Below are 13,196 nucleotides of genomic sequence, written 5' to 3'. Positions count from 1 at the left end.
GTTGTTCAACATAGCTTTGTATACTGTTATTGCTCTAAAGCTTTAGATAATGGTTTCAATTAGGTGGTTAGGCCTTATATAAATTTTTCAAAGAGCTCGTTGAAGCAAAGTCCTTCCTACCGTTAAAAGGACTCCGTAAAGCCGACGTGGCATTTCTTTAGATTTTTAAGCTGAGTTTACTACTTCGTTCATAGTAAGTGAAGGTTGACCAAAGAGGGGGTCTGTTAGATCATAGGCCTCTCGCTTTGAAGCCTAGTGTCGAAGAAAGGTTTTTTGAGTATGGGATTTTCACGCGCTGGAATTTCGATTTCGAGGGCTGCTTTCGTTTTCTTGGTTTTATAGGCGCGGCCCCAAGGATCTTCCTCGAGCTTTTCTAGTGAGATCCTTCCAACATTTCTGCTGTTGGCGAAAGAACTGGAGCCTACTTCGGCATAATTCAGCATTAGCCCGCGAATTACTAACAACAACGAAGATCGAACACTGAAAAAGATCGAACACTGAAAACAAGTTTTCTGAATAGCATTATGCGAAGGTGCTAGCATAGGGTCTATGATGCAGGGGTGCGTACAAGAAAGGCATCACTCGCAGTTCCTCCAGGAGTGCCGTTGAACAGTGCCTCCGGCAGCACTAAAAACAGTCTCCTATTTAATTCGGTTCTTCATTAAAGCCAATATAATAAAACATAATAAAACAGTATTAATTTAGATTTTAACAACACACTTTTTTTACTACTATTGTTGATTTCGTTGGTGTTCAATAAGTTAGTTAGGTTAAATTGGATGAGATTATGACTGCTTACCATAACGTAGGCTGGTTACTATCAAAATAAAAGCCGTAGATGTTTAGGATGCTTGTGCAGATCCCGGGGAACACTGGAAGATAGCTATCAACGCCCACTGGCAAAAAAATAAAATTAAAAGGAGTTATGAGCAACGTAATATATGTAGTTACGACAATTACTTCAACAACTATTTCTTTTCAGGGAACAGCTGCTCCAAACATGGCAATCTGCATCAGACAATGATCGCGCGCATCTCGTGCGCGATAAGCTTGCTTCAATATCATTCACAATAGAAAAGAAGCCTCGACAATATTACAATTTCGATAGCACTAATCTCCCCTGTCTTAGGAGGCGTCATTAGCGGCGCGTCGGTAATATCTAGTGAGAACTGTTGTCTGCATGAAATTAACATATACAGCAACGACGGGGCGACTGTGAGTTAGGGTATACCATAGCACTCGATACGAATGGTATATCACAGTTGACAAGATGTTCAGCATATAAAACGTTGCGTTTAAGTCAGAATTTGAAGCAGATACATTCGTAGTTGCGCCTAGATTTTGTAACATCGTAAATGAATACGTCTGGCGTATTTTTTCGATGTCCTCATATCTGAAAGAATATGAGTGGACATGACTGTTCTCGGGTCAGTAGAAATAAGGATTAAGACTTTGCCGTCACTCTCTATTTGTGTAGTCATAGTGGTTTCGACACTGCCTTTTTCGGGAGCTACCATGATTAGAATGTGCATCATATTAGCAATATTATGGAGGTATACCAGTCATCCTGATGTCATTTAGTATCCGTATAAAACAAATAGAGACAAATTTTATTAGGTCGCACCACAAACAAAATTGTTTTTTTATATAAATAATTATGTGTTAGAGATAATATATTGTTTCTATATAATATTTCGTTTGTTTGGGGTTGCATATTCAGAGATAGAATTGGATGCTTCGCGTTTGTGGAGAAGAGACGGACTATGGTTTGTCAAATACAAATAGGAAAAAAATTAGCAATCTACATAACGAAAATTATTTTTCCCATATACCTCGAGAATCTGTCGCTGTCGTATTCGTGATACTAGTACGATCAGTTTCGATTATTTATATAACATCGGGGCTCAAAACCTGTTAAATTCGCGTATTTCGCATTTATCGCGGTTACATATAAATATTTTTCGTACAAACAGGTTATTTCCTGATTGTAAGATCTATTAAAATCTCACGGCAAAAGAGGATTACAAAGTGTTCACTATTATCTAAGACTGAAGCATGGAAGTAGAAAGTACGTTTTTCCAATAAAATTAAATATAATTCCGATTTGTTTCGAACATCGAATCAGTTGTTTGGAACAGGTGAGGTTTGTTGCAACGAGAAGCGTTCGAAGTAGATCTTCTAAGCAGTCAAAGAGTGCTTCGTAGGATTTTTATAAGAGCAAATCTAAATTTGGTATAGTATGGCAGTCAAAGCCTCTTAGGATTTTTATAAGAGCAAACCTAAACTTGATATAGTATGGCGGTCAAGCACCACCTCCGTAGGCTGACATAATAGCCCAGAGATCTTTTACACAAGGAGGGACGTACAAAATTATTAAGATACAATGGCCTTGACTTCATGATTCGATATATATTTATTGACCAATCAAATAGATCACCTAAAACTTTCACACATTGTCAAGTAGGTAGCTCCATGCCCGAATTAAATACCCGCGGCCGGTTTTTTTTTTTATAAAATATGGTTTCATCTGTCCGTTAAAGCACGTTTGATAACAGTGTTCCTAGTAAAGCATTTATGTATTGTATGTATGTATGTAATATGGAAGCGAATAATCTTACTTAGCCTTATGCTTACTTTCCCAATCCCTGGCTGCAATAACTGCTACAACTCAGTTTGGCATGCTCCGAATGCATTTGCCATCACTTATACCGTTACGCCCGGATCCTGAACCTACGCTCTGAGCACTGAATTCTTGAGCTGTGAGATGTTCGTAACCTTTTGCCCTACTCTGACCCGCCTTTTAACATGATACCATATGTTTTAAAGTTTTTAAGCTAATCCGCCATAAACATTTTAAAATGGGCATTGCCACCTTTCTTAATTATTTTGAGCTGTTCGTGGTCGCCAAAAAGTATACAGGTATAGAAGTTGTACTTTTCAAAGACGAATGTAATGGTCTAGATGATTATATTATCTAAATTATATATTCACATCTGATATGGTAATAGGTTACTGACGGAGTCAGGTCGTGGAGAATGCTATAGCATGTAGTTTTGGTGGCATTTGGTGTCACTGCTGTTTTCTGGTCGTCTATTAGATCGCCCATTCCTTGCTGGCTCAATAACAATTGAAAATCATGCCATGTAAAGAGTTAGACAAAGCTCATTAATTGCCTACGTATTAAAAAATTATCCCTTTGCTTTTGAAACATGAATGTATAAATATTCTTTATTATCTAGAAAAATAGTTGGCCGTGTTGAATGCTCTCCCGCATTTAAAGATCGATACAGTTAGTAAAAAGGTAACCCACAGGGTATTTGTCAATAATGGACTTAAATCGCCTTTTACTTCAAGTGTCAACTTTAGTCTGCTGGTAAAGTCTGTCTTTATTGCCATTTTCACCTTTAGTTCGTCAAGATAAATACCTTTGTAGCTTTTTTTTGCTTCTGGGTACTCTTTTGTAGACACGTTTGTCCAAATACGCGCACGTTTTCTTGTTAGCACGTTCTACAATCCACACCAATGCGTTCCGTAGGTCTTTAGTACTAGATCGGCGCTAGGCGGCATTAGAAAGTTTTCTGATGATGGATGTTGAGAACCTCACGTAAAGCTGGGTCCGAAGTGTACTGAACGTTTGTTTCTAGCTGCTCTAGATGCTTTAAAAGAACTTTAATGACTGCTGTTCCTTGAAAGGCGGCAAGGAGCCTGTCCGCCTCCCAGACTTTTACTAAATGTTCTATGCTACCATATTTGTCGTACGTTTTGTTTCTAGTCTGTTTCTTTGCGTTTTGGTACCTTGTGTCGTGAATGCTGGTATCTAAAACAAGTGGGCAACCTAACATCGGTCTGCTCGATTTTGCTTCCAGCTACAGAGTTTTGTATTTCATGAAACGTTTCACCACTGCACAAGGAAAATGCCAGCAGTCACTTCCAAGCCTTGTATCATGTAATCTTGATTCAATCGTTCTGAAAGACGCGCTAACTAGCGAGAAGAAAGCTATCCTAATCGCACTCTTCACTCCCCTTTCATGGGGATCAAGAAAATTCTCTATTGTATAACTATCTGGGTCGACTTCCTTTCGTGACGGCCGAACCTCCACTCCAGTGCTTTTTGGGTGCTTTCTGCCAGAACCTGGTCCGCTTCCGTCCTGTGTTCTTCTTATATTAGAATAAGATCGCCATCCTTGTTTTTAGTAACACCCCTAAACTCGAGTTCTCTCTCTCAATGTACGCTCTGCCCGTCTGCAGGGTATCCACAAAGGTTTCCCCCTTGTTGACCTGGATCGTGAACGTACTCCGAGAGTTGCTGTGTGCACTTTGGCCACCCTCTGTGTCTATTTAGTTTTCCCTTTCTGGCTGTGAACAGAGCTCCTGTTTCTTGTTTCCATAAACACCGGAGTAGATCTCAAGTAACTTTTTAAAAAACAATTGTTCCCCTGTGTTTTGTGGTGTGGATCAGGATTGTTCTCCAGCTAGTTGTCAATGTACGTAGTCCTCACTCTTTTAATTTGTATTTCCGTTCTTTCCTCCTCTGATTTCTTTTCGTGTCAAGACTGGCACCTACTTTCCCAGGATCTTCTTCATTCTTTATTCCTTAGTGCTGCTTTTAAACGCTGTTAAACGTTTTGTTAAGTTATTCTATTTGTTTCCTAACCTTGTCCATTTCTTCCACAATGCCCGCTAAAATCTCGTCTGTTTTCTCCCTTGTTTTTAATTATGCTCAACTCCCGCCTTCCCTTACAATCTTATAACAAACCATCTTATCTAATAATTTGGGTATTTTTTTGTCACACCTTTTATCTCTACCCTTACACACCTAGCTTGTGTTTGCAGTATTATGTTTCGATCTTTTTTCTTAGTACTGAGATTGTTTCCCCTTGTAATTCTTTTCTATTCCTAAGTAGCATCTTTCCATTTATTATTATTACTCGGGGACTATTATAGGAGTTCGTTGAATCTCTGCTTGCCGTCTTCGGGCACTAACGAATGCGTGATTTCTTATATTCCTTGTGTTAATTTCTTCAAAAATTTCCATATTCTTGCCTTGGTTATTTCTTTTCTCTTTGGCCTTAAATCCTTCGATTCAGTTGATAGGTTCCAGTAGAGTCTTGTCCCCTCCGCCATTGTTTTCTCTGCTGTTCGCATTATGTTCGATAGGCGAAGGTGTGCCATAAACCCTTATCGCCTCCTCTAGGCCCCTTTTTTGTCGATTTCTAGATTTCTGATAATTACTTCCTCGTTCGTCTATTGACCTGTGTCTATTTCTCTCCTTAGAGTTATGCGGCCATCTTCAGAAAAAATGGACAGTAATCTTAGTCAGAAGTACAGCTAGAAGTATTGGTACTTCCCTATCGTATATCAGAAATGATTGGATTTCTATGTATTTGCGTCCTTACCCTATGAATTACTCTTGAAGAACATATTGGTTTTAGCATTTTAGAGAATTATTTTAAGGAAATTTTTAGGGAATTTTTAAGGAAACTGCGATATATATGGCTTGAGACACCAAAAAAAAAGAAACACGTTAAAATAGGATCATTTTCAGCTCACCTCGAAATCACAGTATCAGTACCTCTGCACTCTGGCGCTTACTATTTATTCAATAAAAGAACCCGAAGCTTTCACCACGTGGTGCTGCAGCAGATCCGTGTGTAACCCAACTGAGGCTGGCGCACCCGACAAATTTAGAAAACCATTAGAAAGTCTGCGAGGAAATTCGTAGGATATATCCATTGGATCACTGTAGCTGTGTATATGCACTGTTTACGCTGTCCACCCAAGGAACAGCGTTACTAATAAATAACACGCTCTCTCGCTTCAACGAGCAGTAGGCGACTCGTTTTCGACCTTATACAGGACTTAGACATTGGTATGGCCACTGCAGAGCGGTTTCCGGGAATACCCATGACCTTGGTTCTTGTTGCCAGCTACACACATATATATATATATATATTTTTTTTTTCTATGAACTTGAAACCATAGAGGGAATGGCAGCTTTTTGACTTGTCGGTTTGTTGATTTAAAGTATGATTAGTTTGCATGCTGTTACATTTAATCCGTTTTTAACCTCTATTCAATTACGCTACCTAGTTTTTATATAACACTTTTATCTATTCAGAAACAGGGTAGTTTTTTGGGCTATCCGCTGTACTTAAGCTACAATGAATAACATATTTTCCGTAACGACGTTCGTCTTTCTTTATGTAATTTTAGCTAAGATAGTATTAGGCCCATCAGTATGATATGCGAGAGAAGCTAATCCGATATTTCAAACCTGTTTTATAACGGTCTGAAATTTCGCGACATGTTTTTTGAGATGACCTATGGAATTGGAGATTATTTACCTAGAAATAATCGCTCAGGTTTTCAGCGGACGAGTTGCAATAAACCATGGAAAATCAGTAAATTCGAATGGTTTACGAAGATTATTTCTATGTGGGAACTATAGTGGCAGAGAAAACTCCCCATATAAACATTGTATTCGATGAACGGTTTATCATTTGAAACAGCATGATTCGTTAGCTTCAAAAATTTTGAGACGAAGTTTTTGAACTTGAAAATCAGTCTCACGGAAGACCCTGTCCGAAAATGAATAACAAGATATTCAGAGCAAATTGACCTCAAAGCTTACAAATCTTAGTTCTTATGTTCGGTAAGAATAAGAATATTATATTTGTTCAGCTAGCACAAATTAGTAAAGCAAAAAAAAAAGGCGGATGCTGCACATTTTGGGAAAAATCAAACGCGTAGAGATTTCTGCTCCTGTTTTAATGTTATCACTGGAACACATTTTTTACATTAAATTGTAGCTTGTGGTAAAAATAAATCTTCTACAATAACTGCAGGCAATTACATTAGTGGATTGATGCAATCGAACCGAGGAGACGTTATGCTAATACAAATGAACTGCGACGGTTTGTGTTAACTTTGTGTCTAATGCTGGTCTTGTCCATCACATCCCCCTTTTCGCCGATTATCTGCCAAAGTGTGCTTTCAACAATCGGAGGGGACAATGAATAAGCAATGCGTTAAGTGGCTAAGTTTACTGAACAGAGCTAAACCAATACAGTACGATAACCCTCTATCCTACATCACAAAAATCGTGTTTTCAAAAATGCAGGAGCTGAAATTAGAGGCACTCCGCTACTCGTCATACTTAGCAGACATTGTTCCGACAAATCACAGTATTTTTCAAAATTTTAAACATTTTTTCTCAACAAACAAGAATCTCGAATCGAAATAATTTCGATGTTATATTAGCATCGAAATTGCCTTTCCAGATATTTAGTTAACTATTAGTTAACTGTTCATTATTTCTGTTCTGAGTTTTTTGGTCGACAGAAGATTTACCAAAGTTGAGACGGATGTTTGTAATAATGTTTATTTAACATTGATTTCAATTAACGGCGTATATAGAATGGTGAAGCTTCATTCATGTTTGAAAGGGTATTCTGTTGGTCCGAGTAATGTGGGAACGCAGGTATGTTAGGTTCAGCAAGCTGTACGACGCTTTATACATAAAACATTAAGTCATTTTTAGGTCATTGTAAGATGCTGCTACCCTTTATTTATTATTTATAGATAGTTCATTTGCACGCGTCTCTTTAGTTCTCTTTCTCTAAAATTCTTCTTGCTGGAGGAATCTCTTTCTTACGAAAGCGTTGAGGACTAGACGTTTGTTGAGTTTTTTGTTAATAAGAGCAGGGTTTGCCGAAAAAGAAGTGAAGGAAAAGTTGGCTGCTCTTTTCAATTACAGAGGATGCGAATGGGGGGACGTAATAATATGTCACAAAAAGGAAATACTCAGTTAATAAAGAAAACAGAGGTGTCGCAATATAAAATTTATTTTCTGTTTTAGATCGACCTAGAACAATGACATAGGTGGAAAGTATAAGTATATATATATATATATATATATATATAAGCCCGCAAGAGGGAATCAGAGGGTACAGGGAGGGTCGCCCAGTAGCAAAATCAGACTTTATATTAAGCACATTTGCTCCATATTGTACTTAGCTTAAGCGTTCCAAAAGAAAGAGCCCACTTGCTTCTCAAAATTTTGTTCACACACATACCCATAAGATTTGGAAGGCAGACGGAATGGAAGGATCGAAAGGCTGGCAGAAAAAGTGAGTTAAAAGTAGGGTGAAAGGCTGTGAAGCAGCTAACAGAATTTTTACAATTTACGCCTATAGTGGTTTCACCTTCGTCACTTCACTGAAATAGGGACCAATGTACGCCTTCTTTTTTAAATTACCTTCTACAGAAAAGTGCTTTTAAATAATAGTCGTGTACTTGTAAGCTTTTCAGCTTCTCGAAATTAGTTACCAAACTAAGGCGTTTACATTAAAGTTAATGTAGTACATCATTCTTGTTAAGAAGAAATACAAAAAAAAAACTTCTGCAAAGATCGTTGTTTGTCTATATAATACGATGGGTGTGGCCGTATTGTCAACATTACAACATGCAGTTTTGCGTAACGCTACCGACAGTGGAGTCTATAACATTAAGAGCCAAAACAGATAAGGCGCACACTTCAACGTCTTCCCGAGATTCTAAGCAAACTACTACTATACTTGTATGGCCCACGAGGAAATAAAAAAAGACTGATTCGGTCCCGCCTGTCATTTAGGGGAAGGCGAGGCTAAACGGAACTATGAGTATATAAGCCACTCTTCTTTTTAATCTAGCAGGACAACTTTAAATAGAAATTTTACTGCTGTGAAACCTTCCGAATTTTTGAGATGCACATGGATCACCACTTTAATGCAATTCGTGTTAATAGATTCTTTTGACCAAATTATGGAAGATGAGACTATATAAAACTATATAAAGAAAAAATAGTATTTTTTTCGTACCCTGTCGAATCTTTGTTGAACCATAGCGAAGTAAAACAACCGCCTAGTTTCGCATGTTACCTGGGTATTAAAAAGAAAATTAAATAAGGTGTTATAATAATTTTAAAGGTTTTTAAAAAAATTTACGTAAAAGTAATTACGTGACGGTATATAGTGACTCTGGCGGCTACATAGGCCAGGGTGAGATGGGACTGTATGGCTCAATGCATTTTAACCACATGAAACTAGATGCCATCGATACTAACTTTACTAAGTTTTAATCTTAAGTAACTTGCAATCAGAAACTAAACTAAAGCATCGTGATTTCGTTTTGTATATGCCGTTTTCGTCAACGAGTTGCGTACTGTTACCTTTGAAAAAAATTTAGACAAGTTCGTGGATATTAAGCATCGTTTGAATAAAACAATGTTACTAACGTATGAACTCTTGTGAACAATCATAATTGTAGATCTAAATCCATTACGTCTAATTACAACGTATCATACTACAAAATCATACATAACCGTTATAGGTATACAGGCTGTAATGTGATCACACTGGCTTTAAAGAACGGTGCGCGTATTATTATCGTGCCTCTTCCCTTCTTAAATAAAATAAAAAACTCGTGGACGTGCCTGTATCCTGTCCATCGAGAAGTGCTTGGCAGAAATTGAAAAAAAAGGTCCATATAGACCTACGGTAAAGGAAATGTTATCTTTAACCTGTTTAACTTGGTAGTAGATGACTTTATCACACTGGTTTATCTTGCGATAATCACAACTCTTTCTAGAAGCCCTTCAAGTTTTTAAGTGATTAATTCCGCATGAAAGCATTAGTGGCCCATATAACCCCATCTGTAACACAGTGCGTGAACAAAATAGGCAGAACAGAGTAATTGAAACGGGGCAACTATTGGTGCGTATTCAAGTTATAATTTAGTGCGGGCTTTGTCTAAATTTAATGTCGACGCCAGATCAGTTGAGGCAAACTGCAAGGTCAAACGTTGGAGCTGAGCGAGTTAAGGTTTCCAAATGGCATTGTGGTGCGCTAAAGACTGATAAGTGACTCTGGCTTCTTTTCAGTGCTCCTCATACTGTAGTTCGATATCTGAGAAAGTTTAAGGACTTTTTTCCAAGAACGATTATATCGCGAGCATGTTATAACATTACGCATGGCCTAAATATAATTATCCCCCCATTTAACTTCTTACCGTCATATATTGGCCTTGCTATTGTTTCTGTATCTAGCACTGATCCTAAACATAAACATCTTTGTTTAAATCTTTTTTCCAATCTGATGCTTTTTCTATGTTTCCGAGAGTACGATTACATTCGTACATTTTCATTTATTCTAGACGTTTTTTGCGCTTAACTGATTGCCTTTATTAAATAAAACTTTTTAAAATATGTTAGCGTCGTGACTAAGTATTTTGTAAAGGTCAATTATCCTTGCTTCTAGCCCACCTAGTTTGAAGACACCGGTAGCTATCTTTGAATATATCTCTTCTGCTAAAGTTTTGTCAAATTCCCAATATTATACTATTCTTTCTACATGCCGCGTTGATTTAGTAATAGTAATATTTAAGATTTTTACAATCTTCTGAGCAGTTGTTTTTTTATCCTACATTTGCCCTATTATTTCTACTTGTACGGTCTGAATTTAGTCCCTCTACAAACCGTATCCGGAAAGTTTCTTCATTTCATTCATTCTTTCATTTCTTCATTATTGCATAATTTTTTTCCGTTTACTTCTGTCCATCCATTAGTTTCTTTTATTTAATTTTATATCTTCACAATTTTCCCGTTTTTCAACGTCCATCTTTACGTTTTTTGGATTTATCTATGCGGGCACATCCCTTGATCGAATTTCGCGATTGTTTCAATAATTTGTGACTTTCCCTCAGTGTCTCTGTCCATTTAGCATAACTGCTCGTCACTGCCTGACGATGTTGCCATGACAGGTTCCTTATTGTTTCCATTATGTGTACTAACTTATATCTTAACTATATAGTTTTTTGAAATCTTTTTTCTTTTTTTTGTTTTTTACCTTATTTATTTTTTATTTTTATCTTTAAATTTTTAATCTTTTTAGAATTAATAATTATTATACCACATTGGGGTAATATATCTCAAATTACTGGCGAACGTTGCAGCTCGTTCGCCAAATAGCAGAGAAATTCATAATTATTAAGCGCTCCGCGGTAGCTTAGGCTTAAATGTTTTAACTGCTACGGGTATTCGTTTGAACCATATCAAAAAATGTCCTACTCCATTGTTCAAAAATATTTAAGCATTTTCCCATCGATTTTCTTCATTAATTAAATTAGCCCATTTCGTGAGCTATCGACCATCCAAGTAAAAGAAACCAGACGTTCGTTAGATTTTAGAAACTATCGTGCTTGCTTCTTGACCCTGTTCTATTTGCCTATTTTCGCTTTCGCTGTTCCTCGCAAATATTTGTCGGGCAACTATGAGCTCCCTTTTATTTTTTATTTAGCATCTCACATCTGTCTACTCCAAGAAATTTCCTGATGTTTCGATAAGCTAATAAACTAAATAAAATGAAAAAAATAAAAAGAACAGTTAAGGACTTCACCCATATGTACATTTACAGATAAATTACGTGGCCTATTGCTCATAATGAAAATATATACATATGTAAGGATCCGACTATTGATATTTTCCTTACCTATTTATCTACTTGCTATAAACAAATAAATGTTTCAAGCTTTACATCCCGCACTGCTGTTAAACATTGGTTCGAACAACTGGCCTCAACACGAAAGTGCGTCTATTCGTATAAATACTACTTTTCCCCGGTTTTTCATAGATCATTTTTCGAAGTACTTCGAGTTAGCGGGTACAATCGAGAAACGAGGACTTTAGAACAGCCTTTCATGTTCATTTAGGACCAGTATTTTCTGATTGCAGTTATTTTGCCGCTTGACATGAGTTTTAGTTTACTAAACAGGTTAGCGCCTTCGTCAAAATTTTAGACATTTTTGCCAGTGGGTCATTGTCGATAAGTAAATATAGATCCACGCAAAGTGTAACGGTCGTAGATCTTTTGGCACAACAAACTAAAGGATGCTCCCACACACTGCTCACTACTGGCTTTAATATACGCAATCGTTCAGAGCTTAAAGAGCCCTAGCTAATTGTACTACGATATTGGATTTCCTCCAGGCGGAACCGATAATAAACGAATCAAGTAACGACATTTACCTTGATGTTCCCTTTACCTTTATGATGTTCAAATCCCTTGCAGAGGAAGTATTATTTCTATGCCTTGGAAGTCACACCGCATTTCATTGCAATACGTTCAGTTGTTACTATGGTTTTCTGACAGGTAGCTTATGTTTCGTATTGCTTAACCGTAAGCTTCCTCTTCTATCGATATGGAGTCGCTAAACGGGTGTTTGGTGCACATATAGATTTACAGTCCTGTTGTTGCTGCTTCATTCATGGTACCACATATCGATGCCTGTTCTAGTACTTTTTGACGTGTAATAGTCTTGAAAATTTTGCCAATAAAGCTTCAATGAAGTTCTTTGAGTTTTTTTATAGACTGTTTACAAGAACTAGCAGTTTTCTAACAATGCTACAAGCCCTTTTTATTAATTTCCATCCGTTTCTTCGGCATCATGTGGAGCTCGTGCATTTTGTACACTGACCCGACAAATGTATTACTAGCATATCGCTATACATGTTAGCACGTATGTGTTTAGTTCTTTCAGTATATTTGACCTCCCACCTTGTAAACGCTCCAATTATCCGCTTCTGGCGCTGCGAAATTGACATGAGTTTTTATGACCTGAACTCGTGAAGATGAAGGATAAAAGGTTTTACTCTTAACGGTTTAGACGGTTTAATTTCAGATTAATTAAAGATTAACTTACTGTAATAAATAGCTTAACTCAATATTGTAATGTTTGATATGTATCATTAAATGTATTATTTAGCACGGAGTTCTGGAAAGTTAAACTTCCAGTAAAAAATCGCTAAGGGCTGCTCGATTAAACCCTGCCCTCGACATATACTACGTAACATGCCTTGTTAAACTAAAGAGATTAAATAATTTTGTATTAATTATTTTCTATTCTTCAACTGCATTACTGATTCAATAAAAGTAACTCACTATATGCCGGACTTCGTTCATAACCCTAATTTTTACAAAAATCTGCTGATTTTATCAGGAAGCTAAGACTTTACCTCCCTGCGCCTTTTCTGACGGGAAGGTAGAAGAAGATCTTGGTACACCTTTTCTAAGAGTTAACTATTACTTACTTGCAAAGCAACTTTCAGAAAACTTCCTTGTTCTTGTAGACCAAAGTTTTGAGAGTACTTCTTAGCATCCCTC

At 37.1% G+C, this 13,196-nt stretch overlaps 1 long non-coding RNA gene across 2 annotated transcripts in view; it reads left to right on the top strand.

Moving 5' to 3' along the window:
* The window catches only part of LOC147755194 (uncharacterized), a 48,330-nt gene extending 41,846 nt beyond the window's left edge, over nucleotides 1–6,484 (top strand). For both annotated transcript variants that reach the window (XR_015328956.1, XR_015328959.1), the window contains exon 3: nucleotides 983–6,484. This is a non-coding gene — a long non-coding RNA (uncharacterized LOC147755194). The remainder of the gene's footprint in view (nucleotides 1–982) is intronic.
* Nucleotides 6,485–13,196: the final 6,712 nt, after the last annotated feature.

Source organism: Varroa destructor, unplaced genomic scaffold (genome assembly GCF_002443255.2).
Source record: "Varroa destructor unplaced genomic scaffold, Vdes_3.0 BEIS01000005.1, whole genome shotgun sequence".
NCBI classification, from domain to species: Eukaryota; Metazoa; Arthropoda; class Arachnida; order Mesostigmata; family Varroidae; genus Varroa; species Varroa destructor.
The sequence above is the reverse complement of the archived record's forward strand: the minus strand, read 5'-3'. Positions and strand labels throughout refer to the sequence as shown.